The sequence below is a fragment of the Sus scrofa genome, chromosome 18 (genome assembly GCF_054392235.1).
Source record: "Sus scrofa isolate SSC_HxYL_T2T_F1_AM1 chromosome 18, Sscrofa_HxYL_maternal_Yorkshire_Landrace_v2.0, whole genome shotgun sequence".
Taxonomy (NCBI): domain Eukaryota; kingdom Metazoa; phylum Chordata; class Mammalia; order Artiodactyla; family Suidae; genus Sus; species Sus scrofa.
Genome location: NC_139400.1, coordinates 48,109,487 through 48,136,033, shown reverse-complemented (window position 1 = coordinate 48,136,033; position 26,547 = coordinate 48,109,487). Strand labels below are relative to the sequence as shown.

Genomic DNA, 26,547 nt, shown 5'->3' with positions numbered 1-26,547 from the left:
GTTAGTGAAGTGCTATTGATGTTATGAGGCCTAGGTTATCAGATTCGCTTCTGTGACAAACTTTGTTTAAAATTATGATAGACACGTTCACTGTATTCTTTTCATCAACAAAAATTCTTGAGTTGTGTATTTTAGAATGCATTAAGTTTACTCTAGGAAAAAAGGCTTTGTTCTTACTGGTAGCTGAATTCTTACTTGCTTTGTGAGAGAAAAGCATTGAATATTTAAAATGTTTAGCAGGACTATTAATTCCTTTTTAAATTATTCATGAACACTTTAAATGTATATCATAGCTATACTATGAGTAAGGTACTATGGTGGGTAAAAGATACTAAGAATGAAATACCTACGAGTGAAAGTGCATAGGAAGTTTCTGGCACATAATAAATACCCAAAATGCTACTTTTTCATATCTCAATTTTTTCCTGACATATAACATTTGTCCAAAGCCATGATACAACTTTCAGTTCTCCCTTTTATTCTGTTTTTCCCTAAAAATTACTAAAATATAATTCAACAGCCTAATATCTGTCCAACTATATTTGCTGTCAACATTCCTGGCATAAACAAAAGACTTCTCTGGGACTGAATTCATCAATTTTGTTTTTAGAAAACTTCGTCAAAACAATTAAAAAAAAATAAAAGTAATCACCTTGAGAATGAGAAATTAGATAAACCCAAGTTTAAAACTTCATGTAACAATTCTACTAAATGTATTGGAGATCTGGATGAATTGGCAAATACGACAGAGAATATAAATTGATTAGAATTGACTTAAGGAGTGGAAAAATTAATCAATAAGCTACTGAAGATATGTAAAGAGTTGTTTATGAACTGTTTCCAAAAAGATAGCTCGATTTAGACTATTTTGCAGATGGATTTTCAAATTGTTAAAGGATGTATCATCCCCATGATATTAAATTGTCCCAGAAAACATGAATAATAAAGGAAAATATAGCTTCATTTTGCATATATATATATAATAACTCTGATCCGCAAACCTGACAAATATAACCCAGGAAAAATCCATCTCACTAATGAATACAGACGTCAAATTTTGGAATACAATTCAGCTGTATGTGAAAAGGAAAAAAAAAATCAGTGACTAATTTAGGGTTTATTCAGTAATGCAAATATGATTTAAATCTTAGAAAACCTATTACCCTAATTAATCGCATTAGCAGATCAAAGGTGAAAAATTGAATCATCAATCAACGTAACAGATAACAAAAAAGACCAGGTAAAATTCAGCAACCACTGCAGCTAAAATCCTTAATAAAGTATAAATCTAAGAATACCCCCTTAAAAAATGTTTCTTTTCGAGGAAAAGCAAATCTCACTTACAGACATATAGATGATCAGCATTTCCTTGGGGTTGGAGATAAGAAAGGTTATCTCAGGTCAGTCTCCCAACACAGAGGAAATAAAAGCAAAAATAAACCAATGGGACCTAATTGAACTGACAAGCTTTTGCACAGCAAAAGAAACCAAAAAGAAAACAAAAACACAACATACAGAATGGAAGAAAATAGTTTCAAATGATGCAACTGACAGGGGCTTAATCTCTAAAATATTCAAGCAACTTATACAACAAAAAAGCCAACAACCCAATTGAAAAATGGGCAACAGACCTGAAGAGACATTTCTCCAAGGAAGATACACAGATGGCCAACAGGCACATGAAAAAGTGCTCAACATCCCTAATTATTAGAGAAACACAAATCAAAACTACCATGAGATACCACCTCACACCAGTCAGAATGGCCATCATCAATAAGTCCACAAATAACAAGTGCTGGAGTGGGTGTGGAGAGAAGGGAACCCTCCTGCACTGTTGATGGGAATGTAAGCTGGTACAACCACTATGGAGAACAGTATGGAAGTACCTTAGAAATCTATACATAGAACTACCATATGACCCAGCAATCCCACTCTTGGGCATCTATCCGGACAAAACCTTCCTTAAAAAAGACACATGCGGAGGAGTTCCCATCGTGGATCACTGGTTAATGTATCCAACTAGGAACCTTAAGGCTGCGGGTTCGATCCCTGGCCTTGCTCAGTGGGTTAAGGATCCAGCGTTGCCGTGAGCTGTGGTGTAGATTGAAGACACGGCTCGGATCCCACGTTGCTGTGGCTGTGGCATAGGCCAGCAGCTACAGCTTCAATTAGACCCCTAGCCTGGGAACCTCCATATGCCACAGGAGCATCTCAAGAAATGGCAAAAAGACAAAAAAAAAAAAAAAAAAAAGACACATGCACCCGCATGTTCATTGCAGCTCTATTCACAATAGCCAAGACATGGAAACAACCCAAATGTCCATCGAGAGATGATTGGATTAGGAAGATGTGGTAGATATACACAATGAAATACTACTCAGCCATAAAAAAGAACAAAATAATGCCATTTGCAGCAACATGGATGGAACTAGAGACTCTCATCCTGAGTGAAATAACTCAGAAAAAGAAAGACAAATACAATATGATATCACTCATATCTGGTATCTAACATATAGCACAAATGAATCTTTCCACAGAAAAGAAAATCATGGTCTCAGAGAATAGACTTGTAGTTGCCCAGTGGGATGGAGAGGGAGTGGGAGTGCTTGGGAGCTTGGGGTTAACAGATGCAAACTATTGCTTTTGGAATGGATTAACAATGAGATCCTGCTGTGTAGCATTGAGAACTATGTCTAGATACTTACATCACAACACAACAATGAGAGAAAAAAGTATGTGTACATGTATGTGTAATTGGGTTCCCATGCTGTACAGTGGAAAAAAAAATTGTGTTGCGGAAATAAGAATAAAAAAAAAATAAAGCATTGGAGAGGGGATTGAAAAATAAAGACCTTATAACTATTTTTAAGCAAAAGCTACAAACAGCCAAAGCAGTAGATCAGAGTGAATATTGAAAAAGATATTTTTTGCCATTCTGCAAGTGGTTTTCCATTAAGGATAAGAATAAAATAAGATGCCACTATTATTTCACTCATTTAACGTTATTCTACCAGCACTGCCAATGTAATTAGATAAGAAATAAGAGAAAGAGAAGCTGAGAATAAAGGAAATTTAAGTTTGGGGTTGTTTTGTTTTGCTTGTTTATAAGGGACCATTGAAAAACACAGGTTTGAACAGCTAAAGTCTACTTATATGTGGATTTTTTTTAGTGTAAATAGTATGATAATACATGATCTTCAGTTGGTTGAATCCATGGTTGCAGAACTGCAGGAACAGAGAAATAGAATATATGGAGGAACTTGTACATGGAGGGCCAGCTATAAATGATACATGGGTTTTCAACTGCTCAGAGGTTTGGCACTCTTAACACCCACATTGTTCAAGGGTCAAGTGTATTTTGTTTTTATTTTGCTGATAATTTAATGGTCTAATGGAAAATCTAAGGAAAACAAAAGAAAACAAAAAATGGTATGGAGTATAAGAAAATTTTGTAACTTGGCTGATTATAACATAAATATTTAAGAAATTGATACTTTTCTATATATCAAGAAAAGGCATGATACTTTCCATAGTACATTAGATATGATAAGTGGCACTTTGGTAAAAATATGCCAGAGAAGTCATATTAAACTGATATGGAAAAGAAGCTTAATTAACATTATTCTCAACTTATTAAAATAAATATTTCTGCAAATTTTGATATATTTAATATATATCTTTATGCATTCAAATTTTTGATATGTATGTGTGTATATATATATACACACACTCCTACAACCCCATTACATACATCAGACATGTATGACTATATACGTAATGTATGACTATATATGACAATGTAATATTTAAGTCAGTATTACAGTATTATAAGTAATATTGATTTATATTGACTTATAATGTTATATTAGTTTCACATATAAAAACAGTGATTCAATATTTTTATCCATTATGAAATGATCACCATAAGTCTAGTTACCATCTGTCACCATACAAAGTTTTTATGAGTTCCCATTGCAGCTCAGCAGGTTAAGAATCTGACTAGCATTCATGAGTATGCGGGTTCCATCCCTGGCCTCGCTCAGTGGGTGGGTTAAGAAGCCAGTGTTGCCACAAGCTGCCACATAGGTTGCAGATGTGTCTCGGCCGTGGCTATGAAATCTTATTTTAATGTTTATTCTCAATCCCGCTGAAATAGTTACTTGTCTTATTTTTAGGACTGTGATTATTAGCTACTTATCTCAGTCTTCTCCCTATATTTAACTTGGTAGTCTATCAGTTTTTAACTGGTAATAGTTAAATAATTTAAATAATTATGCTTTTAATTTATTTAAATAATTATGCTTTTAATTAAATAATTATGCTTTTAATTTATTTAAAATTCTAAATGGTTTATAAATGCTAGTCATATATATTAATTCTACCTATAGCATAACACAACATTTACTAATCAAACTGAAGAATCGGAGCTGAAAAATATAGAACAAAAATTTGAGTTTGTTGCTTGCTTGCCATATTCATTTGCTAGGGCTGCCATTATTAAGTCCACAGACCAGGTGGCTTTAATCATAAGAACCTTGTGTACTCACAGATATAGGGGCTAGAAATTTGATATCAAGGTAGCAGCAGAGTTGCTTTCTTCCGAGGCCTCTCTCCCTTGGCTTATACATGGCCATCTTCTCCCTGTATCTCTCATGGTCTTCCTATTTTTGCCTCATTTTAATGAAGAGGTATTTAAAGATCCTGGATCAAACTATGGTCACGTTCTGAGATACTGGTGGTTAGGACTTTAACATACATATTTTGGAGGATAGAGCAAAGTTCAGCCCATAACCCCTGGAAATGGGGTGGCACTCAAAAGTAAGTTCAGAGAGTCTCTGTGACTAAATACAGGAAAAACAAATCAAGTTTGCTCAAATAAGGCAGGTTTCTGAAAGGCATCATTCAAGTTGGCCAAGGAGAGGATTGTGCCTTTCCTTTGGGATGCGTCTGCACTGCTCTGGTTCACACGATAGCATCACAGGCTTAGGTCTCAAAGGTGAGCTGCTTGAGATGCCACAGGGCTCAGGGTCATGGCCCAGGCACTTTCAGATGAATATGTTTGACACTTGGTGTATTCTTCCTTTCAACATGTTAGTGTAAAGTTTTAGAATTTCCTAACGCTTGGAACCTAATACTTGGAAATAATTTCCTCTTGCCAAAACAAACTATCAAGATATCTTAGTAAGAAAGTAAATAATGCCAGTGTTTTCCCCCAACATTTAAATCACATACAAGGACAGAAGAATCAGTTTAAAGATCCAGCTCAGTTTCACTCAACTTCTCCAGGCCCTCATTAAGTTCCTTCCTATAATTAGGTTGCTTCGTTTGAGAACTAAACCTTATTGCACACAACAGTCTTTCCAATTTACACTGACCATGGCTTTGGGATGGAGACTCTCATAGGCAATTTTAAATATACATATATATATTTAATATATATAATATATTTTTAATATATATAATATAAAATATATTTTTTTTCCTTTGGGATGGAGACTCTCATAGGCAGTTTAAAAAACATATATATAAATAAATATTCAATATATTAATAAATATAAACAATATATTTAATATATATAATAATATATTTAATATATATAAGTGTGAAATATATATAAATATTTGATATATTATATTAAATATTATATATTTAATACATTATAAATAATATAAACATATATAAATAATATTTTATATTAAATAATATATTTACTATATATAATAAATATAAAATACATATAATATTGAATATATTAAATATTTATTTATATATATTTAATATATTTAATATATATATTTTTTTCTTTGGGATGGAGACTCTCATAGGCAATTTAAAATATATGTTTTTAATATATGTAATATATTTTAATATATATAATATAAAATATATATTATATATATTTTTTCTCCTATTAGATGTTTCAGAATTCTCTTGCATTTGCTCCAAAAGACTTTAATTCTAACTGAAGCTTAAAATGTCATAGGACATTCATTTTGAAGATGGAAAATTAGAAAACAGAAGCAGATCCTTTCAGTATATTAACTGAGCCTAAGGAATATAGTCTTCAGACTTGAGTCTCACTTGTTTTTTCCAAACTCTGGGGTAACGTTGCAGTGCTAGAGAATAGGGTTGCTCTCATACTATTTTTGCAGAATCTTAAAGTCAAAGGTATGAGAGACCTTTTGAGAAAATTTAGATGGTCAGAGATAGATAGCTATCTCCCTTGTAGCAAAGGACTGATCTTACTCATCAATCTATCTTCAGTTGCCTCTACATAAGGTCACTCTTATGCATTATAAATGATCAGCAAATATTTTAGTGATTAAATTCTAGACTTATTGCTGATGCTTGTCCAGTAGTATCATCTCTTGGGTGTCCATAATTCCCACCTCAAAGAAAAGAGGATGGCGATACAGAAATGTAAGTACGTGGTATTTGGAGCAAAAAGAGATTTTGCCTACAGTGGATGGACATATCTGTAAACTAACCAACCAGTTAGTAGAACTGGGGAAAGAGAATTATCACTATTGGTGTTTTAAATTAGTAAGTTCTCTATTTTTCATAAAACATTTTTTGATTAAATAAGTTACTATAGTCACTGGCTACATTTCCCATTTGAAATGCTTTGGTATACACACACATTAAAAGCTCATACTTCTGAATCAAATCCCTTATCTTTTTACTTCTGCACAAGTACTTGAAATGCCCTGAGAAGAGATGTTTAAAAGGTCTTAAAATGGCCAGGTTAGGTCAATCTAGTTCTGAATTTCAATGTGGGTAACTGGCTTGCTAAAGGAGTCAGGTGCTTTACAATGAGCAACTAAGAACTATGGGCCCCCCAGGACAAAGGTTAGAAAGCAGGAATCAAGATGTATTTTCTTAGCCTATCAGTGTCTTGATGCTACTAAAGGAAATCTGGAGACAGTTTAAAACAGAAGAAATAAAATGAAGATGGAAATTCACTCAGATATAAATTAGATTTCATTTGAGCCCCCAGGCTATTGTCTCTGGAATCACCCAGGTCTTGTGGAGATTTCATTCCTTGTTTGGTATATTTCAGCCTTTCAGATTCTTCCAAATCTGGTTGCCATGACAACTCATTGACTGGGGTAGGGAAAGGAATCCAGCACACAGCATGCTGCAGCCCACCTCTATCTCAGATCCTGAGGGTCTTTGCTCCACTCCCCTGACCAATCTGGCACATGTTTTTTAGATTAAAATTGACTAATCAGGACAACCACTCCCCAGCACTCCAACAGTGCCCTTTAAACTTTTCCTTGGGAAGGTAGCTTTAATAGCCTTGCAAGTCAGTATATCAGCAACATACCCACTGCTCCTAATTGGGGGCTATGCAGTCTTTACATAGTCAAATATTTAAAGTGCTCAGTTCCATCTGTTTAAGATGAATCTTTGCATTGTTCCGTTTCAAGCCAGGCTATGAGAGATGGGAAATGACCTACCCCTACCCTCTCCAGAGTCACAACTTAGGGAAGGAAACAAGTGGTTTTGGATTATCTGAACGAAGTCAAGTTTTTTTCCATTTCACAAGTAGGCTGTGAATTCTCAAAGGCAGAGTTGAATATTTCACTTTTTAAAATTTTTTTGCTGGTGGCTTGCGGTTGGCTGTGATACCACTCTGCGGTCATTCTATATCAGAACCTGTTCACATGTGTACTTCTGAGCACTCAGTGTTCATGGTTGTACTCATAATAGCAACTAATAAGAATGCATTCATAGAAAATATTTGCTCCTTCTTTTTCATGCTTCATTATAAGAGGGATTTTTTTCTACCTTCGAAATACGGAGAATGTTAAAGTCATGTTTCCAAAATCCTGAACTACTGCTTATTTACTTTTCTCCAGAATAGGAATGACTTTTCAGTTGGGTGAAATTAATGAGAACCTGACATCCATTTATCTGACATCATGTTTATGTGAGGTTGGTTCATGACATAAAAAGATTCTATGTCCCTTTCCATCCTGCTGGTGCCTGAGATTTCAGGACAGACTGTGGTCCTCAGCATAAGTAATTGAATAAGTGAGTTCAGCATCTGTTCAGACCCAAGTCTCTCTGCAAGTCTGTGTCAAGTTCTATATTTGGTCTAAACTCAGGAGGGGACTGTAGAAACTATTCTGTATGCTCCTGGGTGCTCTTCATTTGAACGTTACCCAAGGAACTCCATGCTTTAGGAATTATTGGGGCTTCATGAATACTGGTGCTTGGATATGCACTTGGCTGCTCTGCTTTATTGGTTCTCTAGAGGGTAGAATCTGGCTAGAAGGAAGTCCCAGTCTTCCATTAGAATATAACAATTTCTGACAGTCTATAGAAATGGTGCCCTACCCTCAAAAAGGCAAAATGCTTCTGAAGATGTCTTCAATAGAATGGAAGGTTGGCTGCAATTCCCTTGCCATCAAAATAGTGGGAAAAGAATGGTGGTTCAAATATGGAAAAGCTAAAATTTGAGAAAGACAGCTGGTGGGAGCTATCATAGAATTTACCACTTGCTGAGACCCAGTCATACGTTGTATTAATAGAAGTGGATAGAAATTCCAGAAATGCTATTAAGGCATATTCAAACAAACTTGAATTGGTCAAAGCTTCTGATGTGACCATCAGTAAAAAGCTATGGAATGGAGATAATTATTAGATAAAAAAACAGTGAATGTATGATTTTGTGAAGAGTCTTTGCATCAGCAGAAACTTCTACTTTCTGACTTTTCTGTAGTAGTTTTGCATGTTTGTGATTTGATTTTTTCTATTTCTTTATTTTGGATAGTGTCTAATATTTAGGATCATCCCTTTCTGTCCACTACCCTCTCTTTAAGTAAAGTATATATAATGGATGATGGGAAGTTTGGCAGAAGAATGGTCAATGTGTCTAGTTTCTCTTTCATTTTATCAGGATTCTTAACTTTCACCTCTTCTTTCTTTCTTTTCTTTCACTCTGCTGTCTCCAAGTTATATTGGACCTCCTTTAAGGCATCTGGTTCTTCCCAAGAAGCAATGCTTTTCCAAGGCTTCCACTTCTTGTTCGTAACAGGGGGCCCAGGAAATAGAATTTTAGAGAAAGAATTATTTGTGGTCCATGGCCGGATCTAGCTTATAACAAGTTTCTTGTGGATAATGCTGTGAAGTTGTGTTGGCAGAAGCATGACAAACCAGAGACTCCTCATGGATGGTCACAGGCATTACCAAAAGGAAATCACTGGAAATTAGTATCAGAAACTTGCATCATACCCAACACTACTTGCTATACAAGAGAGCAGCTACCTGAGACATTCATATGCTGCATTATGTTTGCCTGAGATTTGAGATGCAATTTTGTATTTTTTTTTTCCTCTGAATAGCTCATAGTCTTAAACTTTTGTTTGGTTGCATCTGCCTGTTAAGCATGTACTGCAGGTTAAATATGCACCAAAGAATAGAACTCTGAATGGTCCCAGCTTCACAAGACATGCAGAATTGAGTAATTCAGAAAGCCGACCTAGCCCTTCAGCAAAGGCTCCCAAAATGCACTATCATTTATATTATATTACTATTTGGAATAATTCACCATTTTCTCTATACCTTAAAATGGAAAAAAAGCCCTATCATAGGAATTGAAAAAGCAAAATATTTTTCATTATTTCTTTCATTCACGGAGGCAATGACATATACATGTACCTGCCTTGAGAGATTTATTAAAACATGATCTTCATTCAAACAAAGATGACTAGAAAAAAATTCAGTAAAAGGATATAAAATGAAGATTTAATATATATTTAATTTTGCAGCTAGAACTAAAACAAGATGGGAACACAGGTTAAAAATAATATGTAAAGCATGAATCTGACAAACTAGGGAGAATACACCTTTAAAATGTGAGAAGAAGGGACAGAAAATTAAGGAAACAATAACATTAGTGACTGATACATAGGTCATGGAAAGAGTCAACAGATATTTAAAACTGAATATCAGAGACTGGAAGAATAAGAAAGAAAAAAGGAGATTAAGGGCAGTATAAATAGTACTATGAGTACAATAGGAAACTTTACAATAAAAACACACATTTTCTTAAGCAGCAAAAGCAATTGAGATAAAGACAGAATTAAAACTGAATTGGTTATAAATTCAGTGTAAATCTTAATAAAAATTCCAATGAGCTTTTTTTAAAGCTTATCAAGTTGATGCTAAATTTTACACAGAAAAATAAACTCAAAAAGAGATGGGGCTTTGAGTGGAGACTAGCCCTACCAGATGGTAAAACATACTATAAAACCTTTATAGTTAACACAGTGTGGTACTGACTCATGGATATACTGACAAAATAATGCAATAGAACAGATCAGGGGTCATCAAACTACAGCTCACAGGCCAAACATAATTCACCACCTGTCTCTGTAAATCAAATTTATTGGAACACAGACATGCCCATTCATTTACATGTTTTTTTTTTTTATGGCTGCTTTAATTCTTATTATAGTGTTGAGATGTTGTGAGAGAGACCACAGGGTTCACAAAGCCAAAAATATTTACAATCTAGGCTTTTACAGAAAAAGGTCCCTGACTCCTGGTATAGATTATTCAAAAATAGATCCAAATCTATCAAAAATCTCAAATCACTTCAGCATTGGCAGTTTTTTTTTTTAAATAAATGGTATTGGACAAATGAGTAACCATTTGGAAAAAGGGAAAATTAGGTTCATTCGCTATACATAGATACAAACTCCAAATTGACTAGAGATCTAAATTAGGACCAAAAAAAAAAAAAAAAAAAAAAAAAAAGCCCCAAATTATGAGAACTTGTATAATGAAAATACAAATGAATTCCACTCTCATATGGGTATAAGAAACGATATGCTAATTATGACTAAGAATTCAGATACGAGAAGAAAAGACTGTTTAAGGCCAACGACATAAAAACCAAAAAGTTTTGCTGGGCAAAAACATTTTAGGCACACCCAAAGAGACAAATGACAAACTAGGATAAAGTATTTGTAGCCTATACCATAGATAAAAGCATACTGACCTGAGTTTATAAATAAATCCTAAAAACCGAAGTGAAAATTTTGGATAGATAACCCAGTAAGGATGTGATACCCTAATAAGGAAATAACACTTCTGCTGTCTTGCGGCCAAGAATGTGTAACTGGAGTATAATGACGAGGAACACCGGACAAACCCAGGATGTGGAATGTTCCATTTGAAGAAAGAGGGAGGGAGATTATATTCTTTATACTGTTGATGTCTTCAAAGACAAGGAAAGGCTGTGTTATTGTTCCAGATTAAAAGAAGCTAGAAGACACATGACAATTAAAAGCAAAATCTGCCCCTAGACTGGATACTGTACTGATGGAGGGAAATGCTGTAAAGAATACCAGGTCAATTGACATCACTGAAACACAAATCGTAAATTAAATAAAAATGTATCATAGTAAATCTACTCAAGTTGGTAACTGTGTTCTAGTTATTAATGTAAGAGTGAATCATTAGTCTTAATAAATGCACCCTGAGGTATTTAGGAGTAAAAGGTCTACAGTTGGTTTTATACTTTTTTTTTTTAAATTTAACTTACAACTTTCTTTCTCTCTCTCTTTCCCTCTCTTTCTTTATTGCTTTTTAGGGCCTCACCCACAGCATATGGAGGTTTCCAGGCTAGCGGTTTAATCGGAGCTGTAGCTGTTGGCCTACACCACAGCAATGCGGGATCCGAGCCACATCTGCGACCTACACCACAGCTCATGGCAATGCCAGATCCTTAACCTACTGAGCAAGGCCAGGGATCGAATCTGTATCCTCATGGATGTTAATCAGATTCATTAACCACTGAGCCATGACAGGAACTCTAGTTTTATACTTTCTCAATATTTTTATTGTTATAACATTTTTACAATTTAAAAATTATTTCCAAACAAGGAATTTTTAAAAAATAATGATAAATCTATAACAGCATTTTAGGGTTGGTTTTCTCTTCCTATTCCCTTCACCCCCACTCCCACCCCAAAATAAAGAATTAATAGAATACAGTGTACCAGTGAGTACCACTTTCTTAGGGTGATGCACAAAGACAAACAGACCAATAAAAAAGAAGAGAGAATTTATAAAAATACCATACCCATATGACCACTTGATATTTGACAAAGGTGATATTTCAGTGGTGTGAGGATTAACATTTCAACAAATGGCACCAAGCGATTTGGATATTCACATGCGAAAGATGAATAAGGAGGCTGAAAGGGGCAGAAGAGGAGATGGAGTATAGATCCCTTGGATCTCCCTATAGAAGAACATCAATTTTAGGTGCATCGTCATTCTGAATGTAAGAGGTAAAACAAAGCTCAATGAATAAACATAAAACATAACAGAATGTTCTCACAGACTTAGCATGAGCCAAATTTCATACGCAAAAACAACGAACACTCATCACAAAGAAAATAACTGATAAATTGGATCACTTTAAATTTCGCAAATTCTGTTCATCACAACATGTATTTAAACTTCTGGCTAAAGACAGTGTGAGCTGTGCAGTAATCAGCCACCCCAGACGATACAAAATAATTTCATAACTATGAAATTTCTACATACAACCATACCCTTAGCATTAACTGAAAGCATGAGCAGAAAGAGAAAAATCAACAAATTCCTCAGTATCATCCTTCAAGCCCCCATCCCGCCCTTGTCCCATTAGAAAACTACAGAGAGCAAAGACAGACCCAGACACACGTGGGAAGAAAGAGGAGGAAGGACTAGCAAAGAGGCCTGGGAGTTGGATCAGTCGCTAGGAAGAGTAAATCAACCCTACATCTAAAATTACTGAAAATATTTGGAGCCCTGGACTACAGGGCAGAGGTTTTTAAGTATAAGTGATTTAAAGAGCCAGGCCCCTTTATCTATTTAAACGGGAAGATACTACCCACAAAGCTGTAAAAGCAGACAACTACGACAGCCAGAGGCTAAGCAGACAAAGTGGGGTAATGGCCAGGTGGCAGGAAACCACACATCTTGTAAACAGTGGGGAACCTTGGGCGACAAAGAAAAAGCAGGAACCTCCAGACAGACAGGAAACCACACATTCGGAGCAGTAAGTGCCCTGGAGGCAGACAAGAAAAGGGGATAAAAGGTGGAACTCCCCTTGGCCCCAAGGCAACCTTCTGCTCATATCATGCCGTCAGTACAATAAAATTAGCCTTGCAGATAAGAAATTCCCATCATCACGCACTTACACGGTGACACTTCCGATAAAGGCTAAATAAGGCCGAAAACCCTTACTCTCCTCTGGGAGGTGGAGCTGGGATGAAAATCAGGGAATAGGACCCTCAAGCCCCTCCCTCCCGCATGGACACTCCACCCCTTCGTTTCCGCGCATCGCGAAGGGGCTGGCCAGACACACTCAGGGCCGCGGCTCCCCGAAAAGACTGCCCACTCTTTTCTTGAGAGAGTACTACCGCTCGAATAAATCCTCCCTTTGTTTCTTGACCTCCCCATTTGCTCTGAATTCTGAGGAGATAAGAACCTATCCTCCGAAACCATCTTTGGCGGAAGGGCTCCTGAGCAGGAAAATTCGGTAAGCTTCAGCCTCTCGCCTCCCTTGCGCTTGAGAGGCGCTACCTAACTCCCCGCCCTTACACTCTCGCTCGCTCGCTTTCTGGGTCCGTCCCCATTTCACTCTTACTTCCTGCCTTACGCTACTGGAGGTGGGGGAAAAGAAACCTGCCAGGCATTTTCCAACCTGGCTGCTAGGTCTAGCCCTTTTCACAGTTACAGGTGCGCGGGTACGTCCGGAAAAGTTTCCAGCCATTCTCAGGGGCAGCTCAGGACCAAACCACAGGAGCCTTGCCCTCTGGCTTTCCTTACTCATCGTTTAATTAACTGTCAGCAGGTCCAACTGTATGAAAATACAAAATGTAGCCTTACTTAGAGTTCACTGTGTTTCCTTGACGGGCTCCCTCCGGCCTTGGGTGGACTGTACGCCTGCGTATCCTCGGGTGTTGGGAGCTGGACTGGTCCTGCCCGCAGTTGGGACCCTCGGTGGCGGGAGTTGGGGGGGGAGGGGGCCTGCATCAACAAGCAGCCACTCTTCTCCCCGCCTCTGCACGCCCCAGCTGCCAAGGACAGTCCTCTTCCGGCCGTCTGAGGTCTGGCCCCGCCCTCATCCTCGCCTTGCCCTGTTGGGGGCAGAGCCCTGGTGCGGGGCTGGGCCTGCACTTGACCACGCCCCAGGGGGATGTGCCCCAATCGTGACCTGCCTCGTTTGCTCTCCCAGGGTTGCTGGGATTGGGAGTGTCCTTGTGGGGCAGCTGAGCTCTTCATCCTCTTAAATGCAGCGCATCTGCTGCCAAACAGAACAGAGCATTGGGGGGGCGGGGGCGGAAGGGGAAAGATGCCACCCATTAAAAGGTTAGAGAGGTTTTTTTTGTTTGTTTTTTGTTTTTTAAATAAACTACCTCCTTAAGGGCCTGTTTTAAGAAACTTTGCACCCTTTCAGAGAAAAAGCTAGGACCTATGTAGGTTCTGGACCTATAAAGATGTCTGTTTCAGGGATCATACCCCTGGAACACAGGGAGTAATCATTGGTCATGGAATCTCTAGAGAAGCCTTTAGGAAGGTAGGGTGTCCTGGGTGCTCTATAAGCCTCTTTATCTGGCCATACCAGAAGTGTAGCCAGAACTCCTTGGCCCCCTCAGGAAGTAATAGGTGAGCCTTAGAAAATTATCAGAGGTCGCATATGTTTTTTTTAGTCCAACCTCAACTAGTACCACACTTGCTTAGGCAGATGCTCAGAAGATCCTGGCCAACTGAAGAATTCCTGGGACTAATGCTCTCCTTAGACATTATCTGGAAGGACCTGAATGTCTTTTCCCACTGGTGCACCACCACTGAGGAAAAGATCTGTATTTAGGCACAGCCTCAAGCATATTCTGATGGATTACGCTTTGCCCAACCTCACGACTACCCTGCGGGCATGCTGGCAGTGCCTCTAATGGATCTCAATTGGCACTATCAGCCAGGTGAGTTTAGTATCACTAGAAGGGATCTCATGATAGGGATGGAAGAATGCGTAATTAAACCTGTTAGCTATGATGCCTCTAATGGATCCCGATTGGCACTATCAGCCAGGTGAGCCTAGTATCGCTAGAAGGGATCTCATGATGGGGATGCAAGAAAGCCTCATTGAAGGGATGGAAAAATGCATAATTAAACCTGTTAGCTATTATAAGTTTAAAAAAATCACCCCAGGCCAAGATGAAAATCCAGCCCTATTTCAGGCCCAATTGGTAATTGCCTTCAGAAAGTATACATACAGGATCTCCTGTCAGGGATCTGCAGTAACCAACCCGAATGGTATCCATGAGGATTTGGTTGGATCTCTGGCCTCGCTCAGTGGGTTAAGGATCTGGTGTTGCCCTGAGCTGCAGTGTAGGTTGCAGACGCAGCTTGGATCCCGCATTGCTGTGGCTGTGGTATATGCCAGCCCTGCAGCTCTGATTTGACCCTAGCCTGGGAACTTCCATATGCATATGCCATGGGTGCAGTCCTAAAAAGACAAAAAAAAAAAAAAAAAAGAAAAAAGAGAATACAAATGTAGGTCCAAATACTTTTGGGGGACAAATTGTGTTTGCTACCTGCCGAGACCAGCTCAGCAGGATGGGGCTGAAGAACAGGTGCTGTGAAACTTAAGGGAAAAAGTTAGCATAAAACAAGACACAGAGACATTTATCTTAAATAAAGATGGGAACCGGGGGACTCAAGGTCTCAGGGACCAAGAGCCCTGTCTCAAGAAACCACACTGCTTTTATTGTGCTCTTTAGGATGACATCAAGTGAGGAGGGGGTATGGGTGGAGGATATAGGGTTTGTTTATTGTTTTATAAGTTCTTTTATTATTTTAAAAGTCACTTAGCTGGTAGAAGGTTAAGCTTTTACTCTGACCTTTAGGCACATAACAATCATTAGCATTTGAGTTAGCTATGCAGAGCATTCCAGAGAATCCTCACTGTGCTTCTGCAAACGGCATGCCTACTTGTGGCAATCCAGTGTGCCTAGGTTTGCACTATGGTTCTCTTTGCTAATGCATATTTTGCTAGTGACCGCTCATAAACCACCTGGCCATGAGGTTCCTCTTTCTCTTATTCCTTAGAAGACATATCATGCTTGTGCAAATGGCGTGCCAGTCTGCACAGGTCTGGGGTGCCTAGACCAACACATTACGTCCTCATTCAGCTGACCCTATGAATAGCTTATGCCTTTAGGTCTTTGTTCTTAAGCTGTTCACCAGCACTGGGACTGTTTTTCAAGCAGGAAGATGGGATAATTAAAGCAGGCCAAGATGGAGTTTTCAGCAAAGAGGCTAAGAAAATATTGTAGAAATATGTCTTGCGACAGCTACCTACTTCATCAACCAATCAGCCTATGATATCCGTTGGAAGCTTCAAAATCTTGCCATAGGGCCCCGAACCCCTCTCAGCCTTCACATTGACACAGCCTTCAGTGTCTAACAATAGAAACCAGGATGAGGAGGAAAGGAAGGGACAGTGTGGCTAAAGAAAGGAAGAACGGCAAGGCAGGCTTTTGGCAGCTATCCTGCCAAGACCTAACCCACCAGCTACTCACGTGGAAAGTACTCCCAGAAGACCCCTGCCAGGAAAGGGAGTCTGTTTTAGCTGTGGGAGCTCTGAACACTGGAGAAAGGAATTCCCAGGAAACAGGTCCCAGCCTACACCCAAAACGCTGTGCCGGCTCTGTAAGCAGATGGGCCGCTGGAGTCGTGAATGCGGCCAGCAGAGGATATGGGGGAGGGGTTTGTCCCCACAAGGCCCAATAGGGTCCTGCTCAGTTACAATACAGCAAATAATAACAATCAGCAAAACGGAAGAAAAGCACAGAGAAGAGAACTCTTATGGAAGATAAGGAATGAAGTGTCACATACTTCAAGTAGGGAAAACAACCCCCCCAAAAAAAAACCCATAGAGCAGAATGTAACTTTAAATATTAGTCCAAATAGAATTAAATGTACTCAAGCATTTGAGAAAATGAGAAAATCACCTTGAATCAAAAATTCTAAACTTAACCAGAATGGACAAAAATAGGAGAAAAATGTAAGAGGTGATTGAACTCAGGAAAGAAATGGAAGAAAAAGACAAAATTTTCTTAGAAATAAATTAAGAAACTGCAGGAGCCCAAGGGAGAATCAACTGCAATGAAAATTTAATAAGACGCATTAAAGAAAGGTGTTAAAACAACCAAGAAATTTTAAATCCCATAAAGAATGAAGTAAAAATAAAAGTCAAAGAGAAAGTAATAGAAATGAAAGATTAGTAGAGAAGCAATAACATCCACATTATTGGAATACATAAAGAAGAAAAATGATGGAAGAGTTAATAATTAAAATTATAATTCATTAAAAACTTTTCAGAAATAGAAAAACATCTGAATCTTACACGTTGAAATGATTCCCTGTGTACCTGGGAAAATTAAACCAGAATGATTAACTCTGAGACATATCCTAGTAAAGCTATTAGATTTCAAAGATAAATTCCTTCTGGTCATCAGGCAAAAAGGTAAAGTATTTACAAAGGCAAAGGAATTAGAATAATAATTCCTTTCAAAATTAGCATTAAAGCAAGGCAACAATGGAGCCAGAACTTTTAGAAAAGTCAGTGAGGGAAAATGTGAAGTATGGATTCTATATCCAGCTAAGCTCTTCTTCAAACATCACCAGCTATGGTTTTAACATACAAGAACTTGGGGGAACACTGAGCCCTTCAGTCCTATCTGAGGAATCTACTGGAGATGAGTTTTATCCAAGAGTGATGACCAGGGAAAGTTCAGCAAAAGAACTGAAGTGAGCATTATAAATTATTTACATGTATGGATAAAAATAAAACAAAGGTGGACATGAGGGTGGAAGAATAATATATAAATGTTACATATTGTGACAAAGTAGAAATAATGCAAATATTGGGAAGAGATTGGAGCACAAAAGAGGAAAATTGATAAAGCTCATTGCTATTTGCTAACAGGTGATATTAACTAATACAAAACAAAAAACAAAAAGAAACACACTTAAAATTACTCAAGCTGAAAATAATGGAATGGACACATTTATACTAGGTAAATGGAAATAGAAAGATTATCATTACCCAAAATACAGGGTTTTAGCTATGCTAGTATCAGACCAATAATTCAAGCTCGAAAGCTATGACATGACAAAGATGGATACTTAATGGTAAAAGCTACAATGCCCAATGAATATGCATAAATAAAAGAACAATCATCTTTATGAAACTGAACTATAGAAAGTGCAAAGAGATATAGTTAGAGACACATTTATAAAAGGAGATTTAATATACCTCTTTTGGTTCAAGACAGATCAAGAGGACATAAATAATTAATGGAGAGAAGACCTAAACACCATAATCAGTTGAGTAGATCCTGGATACATACCAAAGCCTGCACCACAATGACAGAGACTACATATTCTTCTCAACTGTCCATGGCACATACACAAAAATTGATCATATACTGAGAAACAAAGAAAATGTCAGTATCACTCAGAAAGTATTAATAGTATAAACATTCTGGTCACACTATAATAAAACTAGAATTTACTAAACAAAACTAACAAACAATAAAAGTCTCTTCTACCTAGGAATTTTTAAACTTGCTATTAAAAAGTTGAAGGACCTAATGCTGTCTCTGTGAGGGTGTGGGTTCAATCCCTGGTCTCGCTCAGTAGTTAAGGATCCTGGATTAAAGGGGAAATACAAACTAAAATTAAAAAAAATTTTTAAATGACAATGAAACTCACTACATATCAGAATCTATGGTAGGTATTTAAAAGAGTGGTCAAATGAAAATTCATTACTCTAAACACACTTATCAATAAAAATGAAAAGAGACAAATAAGTGAATTATATTCCCAGCTTAAAAAAAGGAGTTCCCTGGTGGCTCAGTGGATTAAGGATCAGACATTGTCACTGCTGTGTTTCAGGTCACTGCTGTGTTTCAGGTCACTGCTGTGACATGGGTTTGATCCCTGGCCCAGGAACTTCTGCATACCCCAGGTGCTGCAAAAAACAACAAAACCCCTAGATAAAACAGTAACAATACAAACCAAAAAAGGACACTGGGCTACTTCCAAAATGGTCCCTTCCTGGTTTTTCACTGCACAAATGAATATTTTTGGTAGTATCAAAGAAAGTAACAGTATTGGTTCTGAAATGGCAGCTTGGTCTTCTGGTAATTTCTGTCTCATATCTTCTTTCCTCAGACCAGCACAGCATGACCTGAGCAGCATTTTCTCTAATAGTCCTTATGTTCTCAGCCTCCCCTAGCAGGACATTAACAGATGTGCTATTGCTGCCCAGTGAAGTAGTGACTTTTTAAATTAAAGAATATGTGAATTATGATATGTTTGGGGGCTTTGCTATTAACTGAACTGTTAGGCCATGAATTTTAGGGGAAGGGAAGAATGATTCAAGAGAGTGAGAAGGAAGCCCTTTCCCTCTGCTATTTTTTTTTTTTCCTATACTTGCCTTGTAGGAGAGCAGTGAGTCAGAATGAACCTTTTCATATACTAGTGGAATTATTCAGATTTGAAATGACAGCCAGAGCAAAGCTATTCCAGTGTAGTTATAAACCCCAGAAGGCAGAGGCGTTGTCAAGTGCAGATCCAAGGATCATCATCCACCTGCAGAGTTGGAGAGAATCGGGCTCACCTGATCAGCCGCACAGAATTCTTTGTGTCCAAACATTCCGTCAGATACCTTTTTTTTTTTTTTTGGTCCTTTTAGGGCCACACCCACAGCATATATGGAGGTTCCCAGACTAGGGATCCAATCAGAGCTGTAGCCGCCAGCCACAGCCACAGCCATGCCAGATCCAAGCCGTGACTGTGACCTACACCACAGTTCACGGCAATGACAGATCCTTAACCCACTGAGTGAGGCTAGGGATCGAACCCGCAACCTCATGGTTCCTAGTCGGATGCATTTCCGCTGCGCCACAACAGGAACTCCAGTCAGATACCTTCTTGAAGAAGAAAATTCACATTTGAGAATGGTCATAAAGATGTGCATCTTAGCTAACTTGGCATTAGTATGAGTTAGAGGAGGAGAAATTGGGGAAGGAAGGAAGTGAGAAAGGGAGAGCGGGGAAAAGGGAACCTCTCTATGTCAACTCTCTGTATCTGCTAAATGCTTTTGCATATGTTATCTCATTTAATATTCCCCCAAGTAGTGTGAACAAGATAATATTTCCCCATTGTTTTAGATTTTAGAGATCTGAGTCTTTGAGAGAGTCAGAAAGTCAGAAAGCCAATAAGTGATAGAAGTACAGTGTAAATTCAAGTTTTTCTGTGTGAAAAGCAAAATACTCTTTTCCTAAATCTGCCTTTGTATCCTTCTCTTCCTCCCATTCTTCCCTATTTCACTCAGTAAATATCTACTGACTGCCAGTGGGTGAGGGACTGTTCTTGGCACTAGGGGTAGAGCAATGAACAAGACAGACACAGTTTTGCTCTCACAGAGACTACTGTCTAATGGAGGAGACAGAACATGAACAGTTACATAAACAGGAGTACTAGCAGGTCATGACACATGATGGGAAGATTATGATATGAGTGTGGGTAGGAGTTCCCTGGTGGCTCAGCTGGTTAAGGATCTGGTGTTGTCACTGCTGTGGCTTGGGTTTGATCCCTCGCCTGGGAATTTCTGCATGCCATGGGTGCAGCAAATAAAAGAAAGAGAGAGAGAAGTTGGTTGACTGCTTTAAGTTGGAAAGACCAGAGGAGAAACCAGATCTCTGAGTTATTCCAGGCATAGACCATTATGGGAAATGGGTTTGGATGTCTGAGGAGCAGAAGGAAGGCTAGTGGCTCTGGGGTGTAGGGAGCAAAGGGTCAGTGAATAAAAATAAGGTCAGGGAAGTTAGTAGGAGCCTGATCTTTTGAGAAACTGTATACTAGAATAAAGAATTTGGGTTCTATTTTGAGGCTGGTGGGAGACTTTTGAACATTTTTAGCTGGAAATTGATAGGACCTGCTTTGTATCTTGAAATGACATGGGAGCAGTGGGATTATGAAGAATATGTCATTTTAAGTCATTGCAAACCATCTCCACCCAAAGCTAGCATCTAGGATAGCAAAGGAAAAACTCCTGCAGACTGTATCTTCAGTTGAATAATGGGCAATACTTGAGAATGCCTTCCTGAGCTGCAGGGTATGGGAAAGAGCATGAGCTGCGTGCAGATATCCACAGATTAGTTCAAGCCTACTCTCAAAATTATCCAGCAGACATTTTTTTTTCTCAAAGGACTAAGCCTCACCTTGAGCAACTAGTGATGGAAAAAAGATTAAAAATTGAGCAAAAGATAACAAATGTGGGATTAAGGGCCAAAGAAGCCCGGAGGATGCAGATCCCAGGAAATTCTGAGCAGGAAATGTAACCTGACTAAAGATGAGAGCACTTTCTTTGAAGGTGAGGCCTTTGAATTCTTCATAAACAAAAGAATGGAGGCAGAAAACCTCCTCCCTGAACCAGATCCAGCTCTGAGAGAGGAGGCTGGGGATACAGAGACCATGTGTTGGTCCTTATTGGAGCAATAAGAAGCTCATGAATCATGAAGCTGGGAAGTCACCCTGACCCATTCCTTGACCATCACAGGAAAACCCATCTCACTTAAACATAGAAACAAAGAAGAAATATGACATCACCCCTTAGAGAGTTATACAAAGAAAAAAAATAGATGAAGATATAGTAACATTCTGATAAAGAGAGTGTACCAGAAATGTGACCACGAAGCAGACAAAAATTGTAACCATATTTCAAACCAAGTTAAAAGAAAGTTTAAAAATGATTGGAGCTTTGGAGTTCCCGTCGTGGTGCAGTGGTTAACGAATCCAACTAGGAACCATGAGGGTGAGGGTTCAGTCCCTGCCCTTGCTCAGTGGGTTAAGGATCCGATGTTGCCGTGAGCTGTGGTGTAGGTCGCAGATGGGGCTCGGATCCCGCGTTGCTGTGGAATTGGAGCTTTAAAATCAGCACAAATCAGAACAGATGAACTTAGAAACTGTGGGCAACAGGAAGATATGAAATGAGAATTGGCATAACACAAGAAAGGACTTTAAAAGAAAAATTCTTGGAGTTCCTATTGTGGCTCAGCTGGATAAGAATCCTACTAGTATCCATGAGGATGTGGGTTCAGTCCCTGGCCTCGTTCAGTGGGGTTAAGGATCAAGCATTGCTGCAAGCTGCAGTGTCGGTCACAGATGTGGCTCATATCTGGCGTTGCTGTGGCTGTGCTGTAGGCTAGCAACTGCAACTCTAATTTAACCCCTAGCCTGGGAACTTCCATATGCCATGGGTGAGGCCCTAAGGCCCCTACACACAAAAAAAGAAAGAAAAAGAAAAATTCTGAAATGAAGACCAAATGTTAAGGTACATAGGAAGGAATAAATACCATGGAAAATATAATAAGGGAAATATGGAAAGTAAAGAAGAAAAGTGAAAAAATAAAAGAGAATTTTGTTAAAGGAATAAAATAGATTTGAGGGAAAGGGATACATATGAATGTCAAGGAGAGGAGATCAAATATTCACATAAGTGGTGACACTGAGGAAGCTGTGAAACAGAATAAATATTAGAAAAACATAATTTAAGAAACCTTTCCTAAAATAAAAGCAGCCTTGAATTTTCATATTCAAATGGCACATCATCATGTACCTTGGAAACACAACCCAGAGCATCCAAGGGAGAGACGTATAATCTCAAAGGGCTTTTTCAAAAAGAATCTGAGAATCCAGGCAAAGAGCCACATTATTTATAAGGGAAAGAAAGTCAGGTTTGGATAGATAGCCTGACAGCCCCTCCCCTTTTTATAAAGTTAAAAAACAGTGGAAAGGTGTGCTTAAGGTATTCAGAGAAAGAAAATGTGAACTAGGATTTTATAATCAGCAAAATTCTACTTTAATTATATAGGGCACATTCAAACAGTTGAGAATATGCATGGACTCTGTGAATATTAATCCCATGAGCCCTTTGCAAAGAATCTATTAGAAAATGAGCTTTAGACAAACCCAGATGATTGAAGAAGCATTAGTACAAAGTCTGGGGTTGACTACTGAATATATTTAGCCATGAGGCTAAATTAAAACATAGGTATCTGGTGACAAAAATATATAAATATTTATGTTTTGACAATGTGGAAATAATAAAATTAACAAAAATGGGTGAGGAGAAGGGAAAGATTAGTTGAAGTGAAAGAAGTTTATTGATTATGTTATGTATATTTGCTATATATACATATATATTTATAAAATGATACCCTTTGAAGCTGATACACAGGGTCATAAAAGTTAAATACATTTTCAATACTCTCATTGACACTAAGATAACACTAGTGAGAAAGAAGGAAGGAAAGTAGGGAGAAGAGAGATTACTAGGAAGTTCAGCATTAGTCATAATGGTAAGTGATACCATCCAAGGAAAGAAAGGACTAAGAGGATGCAGTGAAGGTGTTAGTAACCAGTAGAAAAAAAAGCACACACAAACACCCCTCCTTGCAAAAGAGAAAATAAAGCAAATATACAGTGAAGGATTTTAATGTATATTTTAATAGCTATACATGACATTACCTCCCCTTCCAAAGAACAAGATTTTCAGACAAAGCAAAATCCAACATTATGCTTTATTTCTGAAATGCATCTAAAATATGCAGAAAGGTTTAAAACAAAAGGATGTGCAAAAAAATTTTCCAGGGACATGAAAACAAAAAGAAAGTAGAGGACTTCATCTTGTTATCAAAGTAGAATTCAGATCAAAGAGTATTAAATAAGACAAAGAGGGACACATTACTAAAAATTGTGATTTACAATAAAGATGTAATAATTGTTAATATCTATGCATTAAATAACACCATCAATTTTCATAAGGCAGAAACTATAGGGAAAAGAGAAATAGAACAAGAACACTGAAAATAGAAGACTTTAATAGTCCTCTCACAGATATAGATAGATCAAAGATGAAAAATTCATAAAGATATTGGAGAGCTAAAAAAAGCTTAATAATTAATATGGAACTTATATATTGAATAAGATAACCTTCTTTTCAGGTGCGTATGAATTATTTATGAAATTGATTAGATAATTGGTAGGCTTCAAAAAAAATTTTAACGAGCTGAAAGGAATGTGATAAAATACATACATACATACATTAGACACACATACACACACGCATAGCATTTTATATACATACATCATTCTTATGCAAAAATCAAACTTAATAACAAAGTGAGAAAACAGTAACGTCCTTTCTTATGGATAGTAAAAAGAAATAAATGACTAGCCTGCTAGAACTGAGAACATAGAAATTGAAAGATTATATTGTATACTTTGGAGATAGAGAAAAGGGATTTGCTGATGGATTTGGTAAGAATGGTAAATATAGAAAACAATGAAAGGGGAGTTCCTGTTGTGGTGTAGCAGAAACGAATCTGACTAGGAACCATGAGGTTGCAGGTTCAATCCCTGGCTTTGCTCAGTGGGTTAAGGATCTGGTGTTGCCATGAGCTGTGGTGTAGGTCGCAGACGTGGCTTGGATCTGCACTGCTGTGGCAGTTGTGTAGGCTGGCAGCTGTAGCTCCTATTCAACCCCCAGCCTGGGAACCTCCATATGTTGCCAGTGTGGCCCTAAGAAGAAAAAAAGAAGAGAGAGGGAGAGAAATGAAAGACATCTACTAGATTCTGGGTTTAACAAAGGGGTTCAGTTATTGAGGTGAGAGAAACTGGAAGCAAGTTTAGTGAGGACAAGATGGTAGAAGTGGAACTAAAGATTCTGTTTTGATCATGTTAAAAATGAGCTGCATAAGCTCTATTTACAATAGCCAAAACATGGAAATAACCAAAATGTCCATTGACAGACGAATGGATTAGGAAGATGTGGTATATACACAATGGAATACTACTCAGCCATAAAAAAGAACGAAAAAATGCCATTTGCAGCAATGTGGATAGAACTAAAGACTCATGCTGAGCAAAGTAAGTCAGAAAGAGAAAGACAAATACCATATGATATCACTTATATCTGGAATCTAATATACGGCACAAATGAACCTTTCCACAGAAAAGAAAATCATGGACTTGCAAAATAGACTTGTGGTTGCCAAGGGGGAGGGGGAGGGAGTGGGGTCGTTGGGGAGCTTGGGGTTAATACTTACAAACTATTGCCTTTGGAATGGATTAGCAAGGAGATCCTGCTGTGTAGCACTTGGAACTATGTCTAGTCACTTATGATGGAGCATGATAATGTGCAATAATAGAATGTGTATATATATGTGTAACTGGGTCACCATGCTGTACAGTAGGAAAAAAATTGTAGAAATAACTATTAAAAAATAATAATAATTTTAAAAAGTGAGCTGCTTGTCTTGACATCCTATCAGGAATTGGATATATTCATCTTTGTTCTGGGCAGCCTATCGAAAGTTCTTTTTGAGCATATGAAAAAATCTTCCTGAAAGGAGTTCTGGTCAGCACATTTTGCTCCATCTCATCACTTTCCCAAATAGTCTAGTGCTGCAGTATTTCAGTGCTCCATGTATGCTACTGACCTTAACAGCTGCCCAGATGGCCCATCCCTTGGTCTAGTCCCCAACTTAACCAGTGGCTCCTCATCCCTTCTCATTAATGTCACCAACAAGACATAAGAAAAGCACATTTCAAACAACCATACAGCATTAGCACTTGCTAATTGTAAAGCTCTCCTTAATTTTCAATACCGAAGACTTTACTAGATTATATGTGCAGCTTCCTCTCCTTCCGAACTTTGGCTCTCAGCAGTTGCTTTGGCATCTGTTTGGGAAATATAAAGAATCTTGTGACCCGCTGGTGCTGGAAACAGGTAAGCTAAGATGAACATCTCTTGTCACCCAGAGTTAAATTTGATAGCTTCCCTACTTTCCTTGGGACAGAGTAAGTTTTGTTTTATTTACTTCCTTGGTATTTGATCATATTTTATGAAAACCATTGCTGATTCCAAGGTCAAAGATCTGAGCGTGTCAGGAAAAGAACTAGAAAAGAAGAAAGGTTATCTGTGGGACTACCTCTTAAGAGTGAGAAGTCATGACTTCATAATTTTTTTAAAGACTCTAGCAGGTCTACCTTGGGTCAAAGCATCCAGGCCAATTCCTGGTCAGAGTGAGAGTGGGAACCCAGAAAAAGGGACAGAACCAGGTCTTTACCACAATTTCCCACCATGACAAATCTTAGAAGAGACCTTAAAAGATCTTCTATCGAATCTCTTGACTGTATGACTGTAACTTGTATTATGTTTTTATTTCAGAGATTAGATACTTCAGACACTTTGCTCAGAGGTGTGGCAGTTGAAATTAGAGGCTCCTGACTTTTAGAACCATGGTTTTTTTCTGAGTCCACAGTTTGCATTGCCTGCCTTGTATCACTGCTACCACTGGGTCACTGGTCTTACAACTTTTCTACAACAAGGGAAGTGAGGGCAAGAGACTCATTTTTTTGGAAGTCACTCACTATGTGCAGCCTGCACTTAAAAAATG

General features: G+C 38.0%; 2 protein-coding genes across 22 annotated transcripts in view; one reads left to right on the top strand and one right to left on the bottom strand.

Annotated features, from left to right (window-relative positions):
• Nucleotides 1-14,115, bottom strand: part of LOC102163798 (uncharacterized) — a 226,164-nt gene extending 212,049 nt beyond the window's left edge. For all 16 annotated transcript variants that reach the window (XR_014834296.1, XR_014834292.1, XR_014834305.1 and 13 more), the window contains exon 1: nt 13,898-14,115. The gene's annotated coding sequence lies outside the window, so the exon portion shown is untranslated. The remainder of the gene's footprint in view (nt 1-13,897) is intronic.
• Nucleotides 13,338-26,547, top strand: part of NPSR1 (neuropeptide S receptor 1) — a 270,057-nt gene continuing 256,847 nt past the window's right edge. For all 6 annotated transcript variants that reach the window (XR_014834291.1, XM_085005879.1, XM_085005876.1 and 3 more), the window contains exon 1: nt 13,338-13,547. The gene's annotated coding sequence lies outside the window, so the exon portion shown is untranslated. The remainder of the gene's footprint in view (nt 13,548-26,547) is intronic.